At 43.7% G+C, this 18,058-nt stretch overlaps 1 long non-coding RNA gene across 1 annotated transcript; it reads left to right on the top strand.

Moving 5' to 3' along the window:
- Positions 1-6,539: 6,539 nt before the first annotated feature.
- Positions 6,540-6,952, top strand: LOC127609320 (uncharacterized). The gene is made up of 2 exons (XR_007964539.1): positions 6,540-6,628; positions 6,715-6,952. It is a non-coding gene; the product is annotated as an uncharacterized LOC127609320 (long non-coding RNA).
- The last annotated feature ends 11,106 nt before the right edge of the window (positions 6,953-18,058 follow it).

Raw genomic sequence — 18,058 nt, 5'->3', positions numbered from 1 at the left:
GTGGTCTCATTTCTAGGGTTTCAATACAATACAATACATAGGCGTTCTATTTGGGACTGTACAAAACCGGTCGTATTTTTAAGGTGGTCGTTTAAATGAGGTGGTCGCATAGCGGGGTTGCACTGGAAAAATTTTGATGGGATTACATTTTTTCTCACGAGATTAACTCGGCACACGTCACAAACAAAACGTTTCGTTGCTCTATAAATACACCAGAAACAAAACAACAAGCGCGCTGCAGAAGTCCACGCCCATGTCTGTTTTGCCAGTCACGAGACACGGAAAACGGATACTTAAAGAGTTTATGAATGGAAAGTTTACTTTTAAAAAGTTGCCAGATTGCTCCACTGACAAGACCAAAGTTCTTCTCTGACCTGGTCTGAACAGGTCTCTGACAAGACCTGTTCTTCTCTCTCTGTGTATCATACAGGTATACGATGTATGCTACTGACGCGATTGTTACTTGTTTGGAACTATTTTGTGTGGAAGGTTACAGCGTTCCATGTCCATATAAATACAGCGGGTGGAGCTTCACTGTCACTGTCAGACTGTGACAGTCTGTGCGCTGCTGGGGACCTAGCGAAAATAAAACGTCTCCAGTGTTGTCATCGAACCAAGTGTAGTCATCCGAAATGAGGTCTACACAAAAACTCAACTGGCGGACCGCGATCCACGACCGGACCGCCGACCTCCTCTGTCCGGACCCTCGGCAAATTGTATAAAATAATGAATTATAAAGTGATTTTTACGTTATACATTTTATATTTTTGGACTATAATCTGTGCATTACCGCGATCGCTTGTTAAAATTATCCGTTTTATTATGCACAAACAGATGTATTGCAGAGGACGCTGCAGCGCGACTGTATGTGTATAATGTTTGACGAATTGGCTCATGCTCATGGCTGAGCAGGGCATGTCGGCGATAACGATGCGCTGATTGGCTCCTCTGAACTTAAGGTGTGCCCATACATAAGCGTCACGCATTCAAAAATGGATGATTGTGTCAGGAAACAGACGTATGCGCGACGCCACAGTGTGCTCACAGCTTCAGCACTGGAGAGCCGCATACAGACAATTAGACAAGACGAATCGCGGGAGGTTTCGATTGTGTGCAGTTTTGCTCCCGTCTACCCGGGGATCTTTGCAGTTGTTTAACAGCAGAACACCGCAACATGGTAAATGAACATCCCAAAGGCGTCCTCAAATAATATTTGCATGCCTCAGACATTGCATTCATCTTTAGTGGAAGAACAGCACTGCAGATTCCTGTGCTCCCTTGTGTCAGTATTTAAAATGGTTCTTAACTCCTCTTCTGATATATTTTTCAGTGATTTCAGAGGGGATGTGAAAAGGGGAATTGTACAAATGAAAATAATATTTTTGTTTTCATGTTTAGTATTTATTTTGGTAAAATGAGTATTTTGTTTTTCTTTTGTTAAATTAAGGGGAAAAAGACAACTACTGTTTAACAAAGTTAAAGTAAAAATGTCTTATTTCCCTAAAAGGGCTATCTCTATTATTAAGCAGGCACAACTTAACAAAATAAAATAAGTCCTCTGCCTCAACACAATACCTCTCATTATTTGCTGTGTACTGGCAAAGTGAATAATTGTCTAAATGGGCATATAGCCCTGCTCCCCATGACCGCCGTGCATGGGACCGGACCTTGGTCTTATAAAAAAAATAAAAAGTGGACCGACAGCCTTTCTCGTTGAGGACCACTGCCGTGAGAGACTTCCGCGCAAGAAGGACCAACACAATCAACATAGTCTGACAGTGTTAGGGGGAGTGAAACACCCTCTTTCAGAATGGTTTGCCCCAGCAGCACGGGGTAGTGCGTGCGCATGTTTGTACGGCCGGCAGTTTTGAATACAGCGACACATAACGAACACTGGTGTCCGGTGTCTCGTTATTCTCCAAAAAACATACAGAAACAGACTGCTGTGTTCAAAGCAAACTTGTGAAAAACAAAGTATGCAACAATGGTTTAAATCCACTATACGATGAGTACTAGTTTACCTTAGATGTGCACTTTATGATGTTATATTGCTCAGTTTTGATTTCATTAAAAAAAAACTGTTAAAGCAGCCGTTGTGTGACAAAATATTTTTTTCACTGTTGTTGATGGACAGTAATATTGTGTGAGAGATTATGTGTGAACAACTGCTCCAAGTGAACAATGTTCATGTAAAATTGAAAATCGAAATTGTTATTTCAGTAAATATTTGCATTTGGTACATAGAAATCTGATTAATGATTCCAAGTTGATGAGAGCATTAAAATGGGGAAAAATAGGACAAAAAATGTAAAATGAAATTTAGAAACGATAAAAATTGTGTGAGTAATCACGATTAATTTTTGTGTTCATTTGTTTATGACAGTTGCATTTTTAATTAGATTAAATATTTTAATCGTTTGACAGCTCTAATATATATATCAGAGGCGATTGCTCTTAGACTGCAAGGGAAGCTCAGCTTCCCCTAAAATGTCAAAAAGTAAGTGATCAAATATATGTGTCTATCAATGACTAAATATGCGCTATAACGCGCTCAACATTTGTTCCGAATCAGCTTCTTATTCCTGGGTATGATGTGACTTTCTTCTCATTGATTCCCGCAGCTTCACTGTGCTTTAAACTGTGTGGACGTCTGTCCACACAGTTTACAGTTTACACAGCTTCGTCCAGACGACGAAGCTGTGCGTCTGTCGCGCGGACGCTGGGTGTCTCGAGAGTTCTGAGATTTGCCCCAATGCATTGAAACGAGACGAGTCATTGGATAAATGCTGGTGTTGTCCCGCCTGTCGGACGCTCAGCGTCTCTGGGAGTCTATGGACAGTGGGCATGTATCGGCCCGCATGGATGCTGAGCTTTTCTGCATGATGATTGGATGATCTGTCTGAGGCTGAATCTATTTTTGATTGACAACGAAATGAGCCAATCACCGATCTTTTAGTGTCAGCATCCGTGGGAGCATTTTTCACATCTCATTCTGTTCTGAGTTGAACTGGAGACTTCTTCTAATCATTTTAGCGACACCCTCTTTGTTGAAAGTGACTAGCGACAAATAAATATTTTAATTCTGGTGTTCGCAGACTGACCTATATCACTACAGGGTCACAGATCATTTTCTTGAAAAGGCCGGGGGAGTAGAATTCACACATAAATAAACTGACATATTTTCTGATGGAGGCTGAAATTGTGCTTCCCCTCCCTGATAGACCAGCATCCGCCACTAATATACAGTATATATTTATGTCAGTAAATATATAAACGCTCACTTCACATATAAGTAAATATAGTTATGAGTGAGAGTGCGCTGGGTTGCTCTAATTGCAATCCCACAATGAAAGCACATATGAGGTCCCTCACAACGGAGCTAAAGCTTGAATGTAAATAAATGACTGCATTTTTTTAACAGCCATTAGTTTGTCCGTTGATGTGTCAGAAGGAACAATTCAAATCCGTCTAATCTTCTGGGCTGGTTAATCCATCCATTTTCCACGAGATCCCGCCAGTACTAATTTTCATTAATAATGATCTTCATTGGTGAGCAGATTTTCTGTTTGGCACTATCCCAGCAGTTTCTTTCCTTTATGTACTGTCAATTATGGTGCGGCTGAATACACTTTGTGGGAATGTGTGAAAAGCTGCTTCTGTGAGTAAGTAAAATAAAGGGAAGTTGGAGTAAATATGTATTATGCGACCAATGTATAGGAATAGAACAATGTCAATTTTGAAAAATGCACTCATCAAAGTGATAAGTCAATGATGTGAAGATTTATTGACATCAAAATAAATACTTTTAATTACAGCTTTTGTAAGGCTCTTAGCAGTGGTGGAAATTTTACCCCGGTCCAACCAGAGCGTTGCATTCAGGGCCAGGCAGCATTTGGGGCCCATGAAGGAAGGGGGAAAAACAGCTGTCCAGAAGACCAGCCAAAGACAGCCGATATTGTATATAGAATAGCCTGGGGAAGGTCAGTCACGCTGAGTGGCTAGTATGGCAGGAGGAAATGAGAATTTGTCTGATCGCCTGATGGTGTGGTGTGAAGCATGCAAAAAAAGGAAAATATATATAATTATAATTATAATGTTAAAATGACGAAAATGGGCAGGCAAAAGCTAGCGTTCAACGAAAAAGTTCAAAGTTGAGTGGTAGCTTGCCAGTTAGCTCTTTGATTATTTTCTTTATTAATTATTTCTTTTTGTTAGGGCTGTCAGTCAAAAAAAATATTGAAACTAATTGCAATATTTCTGTAGTTACAATTCTAACACACATTTTTTTCAAATATATTTCACTAAATTACAATGCAGTTAAAAGGGCTATAAAATATTGAGTCATTGATCGATTTGTGATGAGGTAAATTTTTTGCCACTAGGTGTCGTGAATGTTTTATGTCGGACGTTGATGACAGTTACAATACCAGTTACAATACCAATTAAGAGCAAGTTACTATGAACGTGAAGCAACTCATGGACTCCTGCCCCTTTTGTTCATTGAAAATTACAACCAGTCCCAAGTTCCCACCAATATATTTATCCTTCTAACCATTTTCTGATCCCCTTTCGCTTCACATTGGTTGCGGGTGCGTTGGAGCCTATCCCAGCTGTCTTCGGGCAGTAGGCAAGGACACCCTGAATGAGTTGCCAGAACCGGTTGCCAGCCAATCGCAGGGCACACACAGACTCAACTCAATTGTATTTATAGAGCACTTTAAAACAACCACCACTGTATAAAAAGTGCTGTACATGGAGCAAATATCTTATATAAAACAATCATTACAAAATAATAATGAAGACAGTAGTAAACACAAAACAGTAAAAATAAGATCAAGTTTGAAGTAATGCAGAGTCAAATGCCAAATAATACAAATTAGTTTTGAGACAAGTTTTAAAGATGGGCAGCGAGAGGGCTTGCCGAATGTTCAGAGGACATTCTAAAGAGAGGGACCAGCAACAGAAAAGGCTCAATCCCCTCTGAACCTCCGCTTAGTTCTTGGCAGGTCCACGCACATCTGTTTTGCCAGCTACGGCAGAGCGAGACACCGAAAACAGATACTTAAAGAGTTTATGAATGGAAAGTTTACTTTTAAAAAGTTGCCAGATTTTTCCACTGAGAAGACCAAAGTTACCTGTATGTTTTGCAGTCGTAAACTGAGCTATCATCATAGCACGTCGAGTCTGAAATACCATTTAATGGCCAAGCACACAGTTGACGTGAGTACTCCGCCCCCTCAGACAGCTGTGGATCATTTCAAAGCGAAAAAAATGGATGACATGACGAAGAACAAATTTGCTGAAGCCATAGCGAAATGTTAGGCTACTGCATGCAAGACTGTCGACATTGTCCACAGCTCGACTCAAGCTGAAATCATTCTCATTGCATCTAACGACTCCACTACGGATTGCCAGCGAGAGCCTCCATCACAAGCGGTGTACAGAGATTGTACGTAGTGAGAAGGCTAAGGCACACCAAGCGGGAGAAGAGACAATTTCGAGAGAGAAATATGAGAGTAGGTTGATGAGCCTCTGGTGAATAAAGAGCAGGCATTACGTAGAGTTCGATGTATGCCACTGACGCGATTGTTACTTGTTTGGAACTATTTCTTGTGGAAGGTTACAGTGTTCTGTGTCCATATAAATACAGCGGGTGGAGCTTCACTGTCACTGTCAGATGTTCAATGTCAGACAGTTCACGTGTCAATCACGTGACATAATGAAGCAGCACATGCACCGACACGTGGTTTGCTCTGTGAGCCCGGCGCATGCGTCAACACACCGGTGTCGCTGGACATGGGTAGTGATGGCACTACCATAGAGAGACTTCCGGGCAAGAAGGACCAACACAATCAACATAGCCTGACTGCTGTGTACAAAGAAAACTTGAGAAAAATGAAGTATGCAACCATGGCTGAAATCCACTATAGGCTGAGTTCTAGTTTACCTTAGATGTGCACTTTATTATGTTATATTGCTCTGTTTTGATTCCATAAAAAGAGCTGTTAAAGCAGCTGTTGTGTGACAAAATATTTTTTCATTGTTGTTGATGGACAGTAATATTGTGTGAGAGATTGTGTGAATAAATGCTACAAGTGAAAAATGTTCATGTAAAATTGAAAATCTAAATTGTTATTTCAGTAAATATTTGCATTTTGCACGTAGAAAACTGATTCATGATTCCATGTTGATGAGAGCGTTAAAATGGGGAAAAAATTGGACAAAAAATATATTAAATAAATTCAGAAATGATAAAAAATGTGTGAGTGATCACGATTAATTTTTTTAGTTCATTTGAGTTAATTATAACAGTTGCATTTTTAATTATATTAAATATGTTAATCGTTTGACAGCTCTAATATATATACACCGTATTTTCACGACTATAAGGCGCCATTAAAAATTTTTCTTCAAAATGGACAGGACGCCTTATGATGCGGAGCGTCTTGTGTATGCGCTGAGTTCCAAAATCTGACTGACAGCCGACACGCTGTTTATATAGAGAAAAGGCGGAAGTGACTGTGGACAGGCATGCGGGAAAAAAGTCGGCCAATCAATGAAGGGTGGGCGTGTATATATACATATATGGAGAGGGAGAGCGAGAGAAGGCAGACGTGAGAGAGGAAAGGTATGCGGGGGAGAAATCCGCCAATGAGAGTGAAGGGTGGGCGTGTAAGTGAGTAATCAGACGTAATCAGACGTGAGTGAGGACAGGCATGCGGGGAAGAAGTCCGCCAATGAGTGAAGGGTGGGCGTGTAAGTGGACGCTAAAGGGACGCTCCAAGCAGGAACCAACACCTGTATAGATTGTGGCTATGTGCATTGTTGCAAAACAACTTCGGTTTTGGTTTCTAAGAACCCCCGAAAATAAATTCTACAAAGAGACACGCCTACAAAGCTCAGTTCAAACTTCAAGCCATCGATTATGCTTTTGGCATGCGTGCCCATCTCACAGCAGCGGTGAAAAACCAAGTCAAGCAAATGTACTCTGATCTTGCCGTTATTCCCAGAGGCTTGACTAAAGAACTCCAACCGCTGGACATCGGCATCAACCGGGCGTTCAAAGTAAAGTTGCGAACGGCATGGGAACAATGGATGATCGATGGCATACACAACTTTACAAAGAGTGAGAGGCAGCGCTGGGCGAGTTACGCCACAATTTGCAAATGGATTGTGTCTGCTTGGACGAACGTGTCTGCTTGCACTGTTGTTCGAGTCTTTGGCACAGCCGGCATCATTTCTGTGGAGCCACATGGCAATGAGAGTGACTCTGACAACGAGAGGGAACGCTGCGTTTTTGATGGATACTTGCACAATTGTTCAATTTTGATACAGAGGATGAGGACTTTGGATTTCTGGGTGATGATTGATCGAAAAACGTGAGTACATTGTACGGAATACAACGGAACTCAGTTTTGCTTCGGTTGCCCAAGTTAAAAACGTGATTTTAGCTTGTATCTGTATGTCTTGGCATGCTACCGTATGCTTCAAGGTAACGTGTTTTTAGCGTGCACGTATGCATGCCGTATGTTTAAGCTGGTGTATGTTTTACCACTTTAAAACTGCAGCCAATAATACAGTGTGTTTTGTCTATGTGTAAAATACAGAAATAGCACCCATTAACGAGACTGCGCCCAACCATACGGTGCGCCGAATGGTCGTGAAAATACGGTATGTTTTTGCATTCATTGAGATTGGAATGTTTGAGAAAATATCATGTTTATTTTATGAATAAAGGCAGATTAAGAGATTTGCCATTTGATGCTCAAACTCACAACTGTCAAAACAGCAGCCAGAAGGGAAAAGCTCCTCTCTCCAATGTGAAACAGCCCCCACTAGGACTATATCAATAAACATTAATCTAAGAGGGAGTATATGCGAGCGCTAAACATGCTGTATGTTGGGTCAGGGGGCAGGCATGCATGCATATTTGTTGCACGTTATTGGAGATTACAGACTCAACTATATATATATATATATATATATATATATATATATATATATATATATATATATATATATATATATATATATACACACACACACACACGCATACAAAATACTGTGTATCACCACCATGTTGTACATATGATTTTATTACAACAAATCATTTTGCATAAAAACGTAAACTATTGATGAAAGTGACAGCTGTGAAAACTATCATGAGTCCTTGTTCAAGCGGTGGTCTGTTCTATTGCTGTCGTAGAAATAGCTTCAGCTGCTATTGTCACAGCTGAGACTTGCACTCAGGGCTTTGCTGTACATAGTGATCTTTTCCAATAGCATTTTGACCACCCCAAACAAATCAAATTAAATACAAAACCAACAGCACCGACCTATTAGAATAGAATAATCCCTCGTTTATCGTGGTTAATGGGGACCAAAACCACCCGCGATAAACGAAAATCAGCGAAGTAGCGACCAATTAACATATATATTTTTTTTAAAAATTGCCCCACGTGGACCTTTGCGCTTGAGCAGAGCGCACTAACACACACACACACACACACACACACAGAGGCTAGCGATCCCGCAAGCGTGCAGAAGACGTGTTTATGATTAGTCAATTAAGGTTGTTTATAAATATACAATAAAGGACGGATAGACCTGCTTTTGTTCTTATAAGTCTCTCTCTCTCTCTCTCTCTCTCTCTCTCTCTCTCTCTCTCTCTCTCTCTCTCTCTCTCTTTCAGCAACACACATACACTCACCTGTGCGCCCACAGACACGTGCTCCACGTGGACCTTCCAAGCTTGAGCAGAGTACCACACACGAGCATGCATAGTAAAAAACACTGAGACACAGATTTTTGCGGACTTAAAAAAATGATATATATATATATATATATATAATATACGGTATATCTATATGTAACGGAGTGATATTTTGCGTTTATTAAATTATGACGGAAGTGACGCAACAGCGCACAGTATGGCACCAGCTTCCCGCCGTAGTTCAGGAAGAGCTACCAGGGAACTCACAGAGTAAGTCAGGTTTCATTGACTGCCCAGATTCATTTCTAGTTTAATTACAATATTGCCCGGCGCCTCAGGTCTGTGGACCAGTCTTTGTTAGAAGTACCAAGAACTAAACTGAGGCTCAGAGGGGATCGAGCCTTTTCTGTTGCTGGTCCCTCTCTCTGGAATGATCTCCCACTGAACATTCAGCAAGCCTCCTCGCTGCCCATCTTTAAAGCCCTCCTCAAAACTCACATTGTGCAGCCGTTCTGCTGCGTGTGATGCCTTCAGCGGCATCACGTAGATACCAGTGGAAGTGTATTTTTTTTTCCTTTTCTTTGTAAATAGTTAATATACGATCACCTATGTTGTATATTTTGTTTTGTTGTCCATTTAGTGTTATTATGGATGATGTTTAGTTCAGGCAGAGCTACCAGGGAAGTCACAGGTTATTTTTTTTTAGACTGAAAAGCCGCGTCACTTCACCTATCTTCTTGCCATACTGTGTTGCAGACAATAAAAAAGGGAAAAGCCACATCCTAGTGTCTGGTATTCTTGAGGCGGCAGCGACGTGGAGCTCGAGACCATGATAGTTGTGATATATATATATCAGTGGCGTGTCGGTGAGGTTCATGGTTGGTGAGGCACCGACTCCTTTAGTGTCAGATTTACAAATGTATCAACCAAAAACAGTAGCTTATTCAATTGGCTACTGGTTATTTCATATCCAAAATTTGACCCCATGGGTAAAAATACAATATTCTATTGTATTTTTCTTAGACTAATTTATTTTGTTGTAAGATTTTGACAGGCTCTACAGTTTGGTGTCATCAAAATGTTGTGACATCTCATTAAATTTTGTACAGTCGACCAAACCGAGGAAAGCTAGCTCACAAAATGATCAAACCTAGCTTTCATCTGAACACTGATGTTGACCATAATCTTGTCGAACATTTGTTTTCTCTCATCTCTGACCGACTGATTTCTTCCACTGTTGTTTCGGCCAAGTGTGCTGCATTTCTGCTCAAATCGCTCATACAGTGTGTTAAAGTCCCGTCTCATGCGTTCAACAACTCCGATGGTGTCGTGGGTTCGCGCACAACAATATCCAATGTCCATGACTTTGTTTTGCAGCACTCTAAAAAGTGCATCAGTGTGGTGTATTAACCATCATAGATATGTATGTTGTTTGGACACATTGACTTCCCGTACTTTGTATTGCCATCTACTGCGCATGTGTGAAATGTTACCTGGGAGGTCTAAGGACAATCCCCCAGGAGGTTAATGGTGCGACTCGACGGTCGAATACATTATAGAAAACGCGTGTGTGTGCCTCGTCATTTCAAGACACAACAATCAGTTTCACTGAAAATGCCCTCATATGCCATCATTAAAAAGCATGTCGATGCTTCTGACAGCCATCGATCATATCCAGTGACCATCATTTGAGTATCATTGTCCCAGCGATCGGGATCATAGGTTTGCGCTACAAGTTTTTTAACACAGCTGTTTTCTCCAACACTTCCAAGACATACGCAGCTACAGCAGGGGCTCGCCTATCATCACTTACATCATCAAATCCTAAAAATGCTTCCATCACCACAGTCCACTTCACTTTTGGCAACATACCGCAAAATAACAGATCTGTGCTTTGTTTGTTATATCCGTAGTCTCGTCCAACTCTATGGAAACAAATGGGGCAGCATTGATCTCCCTTTTTAGATCATTTATTATCACATCACCGAAAAATTATATCGTTCTGTATTCTATTGGACAAGCCAGAAAGCACACTGGATGAGTCCAAATGTCTAGCTAACCTCTCATCTTTCTCATCAAAAGCATGTGATAGTTCTACATAATCGCCACGATTAGAAGAGCTTGCCCTCTCGTCGTGACCACGAAATGCCAACTCCCGTTTAGCGAACAAGCAGGTTGCATGAATGAGGTCTTTCACAATCTCTCGGTTTTCCCTTACCTTGGCATTGCGGTTGCTAACGTTGAACCTCCGCTGTTCGTTCAATGCCAAATCGATGCTTGCGCTTTTTATATCACAATATCCAGACAAATTGAGAAGAAAAGGCAGGGAAAACAGTAAAGACGGGTTTTCGAAGGACAGCACTCCGTTTGAAAAGTTGTCCGGGCTGTCCCGTAGTTTGAAGCAAACCTTTTCACTCCGGCGTTGGTCTACCTGCGTTAATCACGTCCACTTTTGACTGAAAGTCCAGTTTTGAGAAGTTTTTAAGCTTCGATATATAATCCTTTTCTTCCATTTTGGCTGTCCGACGTAGCAAATTTAAAAAAGGATCGCACTTGACTCGCCTGGCGCCTCTGCACAGAAGAAGAGCGCAACGTACCTGTTTGCTCACGTATGCCCTCTTAATTGCGGCAGAGAACGATCTGCCGCAACCAATGCCTTTTCACTGCGGTTTTATTTCCCATCAGCAAATCTAAATATGTCACAAAAAACATTAAACTTTAATGGTTTAAAAACATTAGCCAGACTTAGGAAAAGCAGATCAAATAAATGTATCTGCAAATGTTATATTGCTGATGTGCAGATGTACGACAAGCAGGACGTGCCAGTTGCATGTGTCAACCCAGTTTGTGATGATTGCGCAATGCAATGCGCGTTCAGAGGTGCGGCACTGCCTCACCTGCCTCCCCTGACCGCACGTCCCTGATATATATATATATATAAATATAGCTCAAAAATATTTAAAAAAAAATCCTCATCTCACCCCTCGGGTGGTGTCCGTCCCTCATTCAGCTCGGGTCCTCTACCAGAGGCCAGGAAGCTTGAGGATTCTGTGCAGTATCCTTGCTGTTCCCAGCACTGCACATTTCTGGACTGAGATGTCCGATGTTGTTCCCGGGATCTGTTGCAACCACTCATCTAGTTTGGGGGTCACTGCCCCGAGTGCTCCGACCACCACAGGCACGACTGTCACCTTTACCTTCCAGGCTCTATCCAACTCCTCTCTGAGCCCTTGGTATTTGTCGAGTTTCTCATGTTCCTTCTTCCTGATGTTTCCATCACTTGGGACCGCTACATCCACTACAACGGCTTTCCTCTGCCCTTTATCTATGATCACGATATCTGGTTGGTTCGCCATTACCATCTTGGCAGTCTGGATCTGGAAGTCCCACAGGATCTTCGCTCTGTCATTCTCCACCACCTTCGGAGGTGTTTCCCATTTTGACCTTGGGGTTTCCAGTCCATACTCCGCACAGATGTTTCGGTAGACTATGCCAGCCACCTGGTTATGGCGTTCCATGTAGGCTTTCCCTGCCAGCATCTTACACCCTGCAGTTATGTGTTGGATCGTCTCAGGTGCCTCTTTGCACAACCTACACCTTGGGTCTTGTCTCGTGTGGTATATCTGGGCCTCGATGGCTCTGGTGCTCAAGGCCTGTTCCTGAGCAGCCAGGATGAGTGCCTCTGTGCTGTCCTTCAGGCCAGCCCTCTCTAGCCACTGATAGGACTTCTTGAGATCAGCCACTTCAGTTATGGTCCGGTGGTACATCCCGTGTAGGGGCTTGTCCTCCCATGATGGTCCCTCTTCCAGCGCCTCATCTTCTGTTCCCCATTGTCTGAGACATTCTCTGAGTACGTCATCCGTTGGAGCCTTCTCCTTGATGTATTCATGGAGCTTGGATGTTTCATCCTGGACAGTGGTTCTCACACTCACTAGTCCTCGGCCTCCTTCCTTTCGGCTTGCGTACAGTCTCAGGGTGCTGGATTTGGGATGGAACCCTCCATGCATGGTTAGGAGCTTTCGGGTCCTAACGTCCGTGGTCTGAATCTCTTCCTTTGGCCACCTTATTATTCCTGCAGGGTATCTGATCACTGCCAGGGCATAGCTGTTTATTGCCCAGGTCTTATTCTTGCCATTGAGCTGGCTTCTTAGGACCTGCCTCACTCGCTGGAGGTATTTGGCCGTAGCCGCTTTCCTTGTTGCAGGTTCGAGGTTGCCATTGGCTTGTGGTATTCCGAGGTACTTGTAGCTGTCCTCAAGGTCTGCTATTGTTCCTTCAGGGAGTGAGAGCCCTTCAGTGCGGACTACCTTTCCTCTACTAGTCACCATCCGACTACATTTCTCAAGCCCGAATGACATCCCGATGTCCCGGCTGTAGATCCTGGTCGTGTGGATCAGGGAGTCTATGTCCCTTTCGCTCTTAGCATACAGCTTTATGTCATCCATGTAGAGGAGGTGACTGACTGTAGCTCCATTTCTGAGGCGGTATCCATAGCCTGTCTTGGTGATTACTCAGGGAGTTCTGTGGGGGGTGCTTCAGGAGTATGGGGTACCGAACCCCTTGATATGGGCTGCTCGGTCCCAATACCACCGATGTCAGAGTTTGGTTCGCATTGCCGACAATGAGTTGGAATCGTTTCCAGTGAGGGCTGGGCTACGCCAAGGCTGCCCGATTCTGTTCATAACCTTTATGGAGAGTGAAAAAGTGGTGGTGGGCCTGCCTAAATGTGGACTTCATTCACTTTTTATGGCAGCAGCTCAGCCATACTGGATTTCTGCATTACTCCACAAGCTTCTCAAATATGGCTTTGTATACCAGAGGTTTACAACATGTAGCCCTCTGAAAGGAAGTCTTTGTGAATGGAAAATAAGAAGACTTTATTCCGCTTCTTCCTCACCCCATTAGCCTTTGTATAAATCAGGGGTCACCACCTCCGGTTGATTCAGGTGTCTTGGAGGAGGGAGATATCACAACATGCAGGATGGGAGCCTTCGAGGACCATAGTTGGAGACTTCTGGTTTAAATTAATAGTACCACTCATATATATGAACCAGAGCCAACACTGCCAGCACAATCAATGTTCAAGACCAATTTGACAGTTGCATACCTAAACGGTGCGGAAATGTGCAGAGAAAAAATTACAATTCCACTTCTTGCTCATGCAGGGGGGTAGGAGAATGATAGGAGCACACATAAAATATTTTAGGTGGTCTTTTCAAATTAAGATATTGACCCTCATCCATCTTGTCTTTTCAAGGTACTGGAAGTGGTGGACTCTGTTCCGATTCTTACAACAGCATTCTCTCTTTGACTAGGGTGCATGTTCAAAACATTACAATTGCATCCACAGATTCAACTCCATCTGGTCATTTTTTACAAAAGTGCAACAGGTTGCCAAGTTGCGCAAGTCATTTTTGAATGCTTAGAAGCTGATCATCATTCAGAGAAGGAAACATGAAAATTTCAAATAAACCACTTCAGGCAACAAAAATTGCTCGTGAAAACAAAACAAAACAAAAATGCTTTCACTGTTTCAGAGGTCACTGGCTGATAACTGATTGTTATCAGAGCCCCAAGAATAAGGTGGATAAAGTGTCTCACTATTTTTAATATATTGAAAGGGATTCAAAATTTTTGGCCAACTTCTCTTTTTCATGGATTTTATTGAATTTTGGAGAGAAACTTGACTCTTCCACTTCCCTTTTTAACTGATTACTATCCACTTCACTGAAATGTATTGTTCCATGGGTTCAACACAAGGCCATCACCAACTGATGACAAAAATCACTATATGCAACATGGTGAATGGTGCATGGTTGTGCTGTCCAACGGACAGTGCAAAATATATAGAAAAACTCCACATACATGTGGTTCATATCATCTAAAAGATAAATGTGATGATGTGTGGGGAAAATTGACCTGGACTTTTTGAAGTCAGATAATAGATTACACAATGTCAAATAAGAAAATTACACCCATTTATAACAGGAGTCACTGAAATTAAATAATTTGTTCAGTTTTTTTTCATCATTTTGCTGAAATAGCTGTCTCACATATTTGACCTTAGTGCTAATGGAGAAGTCGCATTGGCAGAACTAACTCAGAAGTGAGTGACAATAAAAAAAGATCACCATACCCCTCCAGTGCCCTTTACACTGACAGCAGACAGCTGCCAGCCTTCAACTCGCCTTGCAGCCAAGTGCAGGTTGGCTCATTACTGCTTCCGCTCCAATGTGTTAAGTGAAGCCAAATTAACTCCTTTTCTACAAAATGAGAAAACACCATCACTCTCCGTGTTGGCTCCTCCCTCCAACTATCCAGGTAATATATATATAAATATATAAAAGGTATTCTGGCTGGTCTCTCAACAGAGCTACCCAGAGGAAAGTGTGCAGTGGGGGTACGTTGAGTTTATGCATTCAAGAGAAATGAGGATGGCACAGACAAATATAAGGCTCGTTTCGTTGCTAAGGGCTACAGTCAAAAACATGGCATAGATTTTAAGGAAACATTTTCTCCAACAGCAAATATGACAAGCGTGAGGTGAGGCTACCAATGCAAAAAGCGGTTCAGGAAAATTTGCTACTCCACCAAATGGATGTAAAGAAAGCTTATCTTCACGCACCCATAGATTGTGAGCTCTATGTAGAACAACCAGAGGGTTATGAGGTAATAAGTACTGAACAGAAGCTTGTGTGTAAACTTGAAAAGTCACTGTCCGGCCTTAAACAGGCAGGTCATAATTGGAATCTGATGTTACATTCTTACTTGATTGACAACGACTTCATTCAGAATGAAGCTGATTATTGTGTCCATTTCAAAGAAAACGGAAATGACAAAGTCATCATTGTTAGGGTTTGGATGTGACCCCAATAGCATGACAATAGGCAGGTATCGTGGAAACCAACACTTGGCGTAGTTTATTTAAGAGTCTTCACAAAGTCACTCAGAGAGAAGCATGAGGAGTCCACAAGGAAATGTCCGCACAAGGAACAAGAAGCTGCAGGAGTCGGCAACAGAGTCCACTGGTGTCGTGACGGCACGAACTTGCACTGAGGAATGGCCTGTGAGTCAATTTGTACCAGACCAAACGTGCAGATAGGCAACAGGTGGGTGATGAGCTGACGAGTCTCAGGTGTGAAGTGCAGAGCACCCTGGCTGAGGAGGCTGCCTGGCTGGCCCCTCCCTAACAGTTGATAGCATATTCAACCCAGGGAAGAAACCAGCTCCAGGAGGCAGGCTTATTCGCGCCCACACAACGAAGGGCGGACTCCACACTCTGGTTCATCTTCTATGTCCGTCCGTTAGTCTGGGGATGATATCCTGAGGAGAGACTAACAGAAGCGCCTAACCCCTTGCAAAATGTCTGCCATACACGGGAGACAAATTGGAGTCCTCCATCCAAGACAACATCCTTGGGAAGACCATACAGGTGGAACACATCGGCCATGAGTGGCCTCCGCAGTCTCGGAGGCCGACAGTAGTTTAGGCAGGGCCACCAGGTGAACTCTCTTGCTGAAACGGTCCACCACCGTTAAGATCACAGTGTTACCTTCAGAAGGGGGAAGTCCAGATACAAAGTCCACTGCCACATGGGACCAGGGCCGACTGGGCGTAGGAAGTGGCTGCAACAGACCTGCAGGTGCCTGGTGGAAAGCCTTGTGCGAGCGCAGACAGTGCAGGCCGTGACAAATCTCTTAACGTCTCTCCTCATGGTGGGCCACCAGAACCACCGAGCCAGGAAGGTGTAGGTACGATGGACACCTGGGTGGCAAGCAAACCGGCTAGCGTGGCCCCACTGGAGTGCCAGAGGGCGAACAATGTTCAGAACAAACAAACGGTGAGGAGGGGCGTCGCTTGGAGCAGGATGAGAGCGTAAAGCACGCTTGACAGCAGCCTCCAGGTGCATAGTTACCATGCTTATCACCATTGTCTCAGGGAGGATAGGGAGGGGTTCCTCTCCTGTGGGTGTTGTCGGGAAAGGGCGTCTGCGTTGCGAGAACCAGGACGATAGGTAAGTGTAAAGTCGAACCGACTGAGGAAGTTGGCCCACCGCACTTGTCGACGGTTGAGGCGCTTGGTAGCCCGGATAAATGTCAGGTTCTTATGGTCCGTCCAGATGGTAAATGGCTGCTCTGCTCCCTCCAGACAATGGCACCACTCCCCCAAAGCAGCCACCACCGCCAGCAACTCACGGTCCCCAAAGTCATAGTTCATCTCAGCAGGAAGGAATCGGCGGGAGTAGAACGCACAGGGGTGAACCTTTTGGTCAGTCTACGACCATTGAGAGAGCACAGCTCCCACCCCGGTGTCGGAGGCATCCACTTCCACAATGAACTGTCTTTTGGGGTCAGGATGGAGAAGAACGGGGGCACTGGTGAATCGCTCATTGAGCAACCGGAAGGCGGAGCGAGCTGCAGGGGACCAAACAAACGGTTTGGACCGGGAGATTAAACTGGTGAGGGGTTCGGCCAAGCTGCTGTAGTGACGGATAAACATCCTGTAGAAATTAGCAAACCCTAGGAAGCTTTGTAGTTCCTTCCGAGATGTGGGATCAGGCCAGTCCACTATCGCCTGGATCTTACGAGGATCTGCTTGCGTCCTGCCACCCTCCAGGATGAAACCAAGGTACTCAATAGAGTCTGAATGGAACTGGCATTTCTCAGCCTTGACAAAGAGCTGGTTACAAAGGAGCCGCTTGAGAACCTGCCGCATGTGTTGCAGATGCTCCTCTAGAGACCTGGAGAAGATGAGAATGTCATCAAGGTAGACCACAAAAAATTGGTCAAGCATGTCGCAGAGTACGTCATTCATGAGTGCCTGGAATACCGCACGGGCGTTGGTGAGGCCGAACGGCATTACCAGGTACTCATAATGGCCACGGGGAGTCTTAAATGCGGTCTTCCACTCGTCCCCCTTCTGGATGCGGACAAGATGATAGGCGTTTCTGAGATCCAGCTTAGTGAACACGGTAGCCTGAGTGAGAGGCTCGAGGGTGGAGTTCATAAGTGGTAGGGGTACTTGTTCTTGATAGTTATGTAGTTCAATTGGCGATAGTTAAGGTCGGAGGCCACCATCCTTCTTCACAAAAAATAAGCCAGCTGCCACCTGGGATGATGAGGGCTGAACGAACCCTGCCGCCAACGACTCTGAAATATATTTGTCCATCGCAGCCTTCTCTGGGAGAGAAAGACTATACAGATGACTGCTCGGGAGGCTAGCCCCGGGACGTAATAATAATAATAATAATAATAATAATAATAATAATACATGGCGGCCCGGTAGTCCAGTGGTTAGCACGTCGGCTTCACAGTGCAGAGGTACCGGGTTCGGTTCCAGCTCTGG

This window comes from Hippocampus zosterae, chromosome 10 (assembly GCF_025434085.1).
Source record: "Hippocampus zosterae strain Florida chromosome 10, ASM2543408v3, whole genome shotgun sequence".
Taxonomy (NCBI): domain Eukaryota; kingdom Metazoa; phylum Chordata; class Actinopteri; order Syngnathiformes; family Syngnathidae; genus Hippocampus; species Hippocampus zosterae.
The sequence above is the reverse complement of the archived record's forward strand: the minus strand, read 5'-3'. Positions and strand labels throughout refer to the sequence as shown.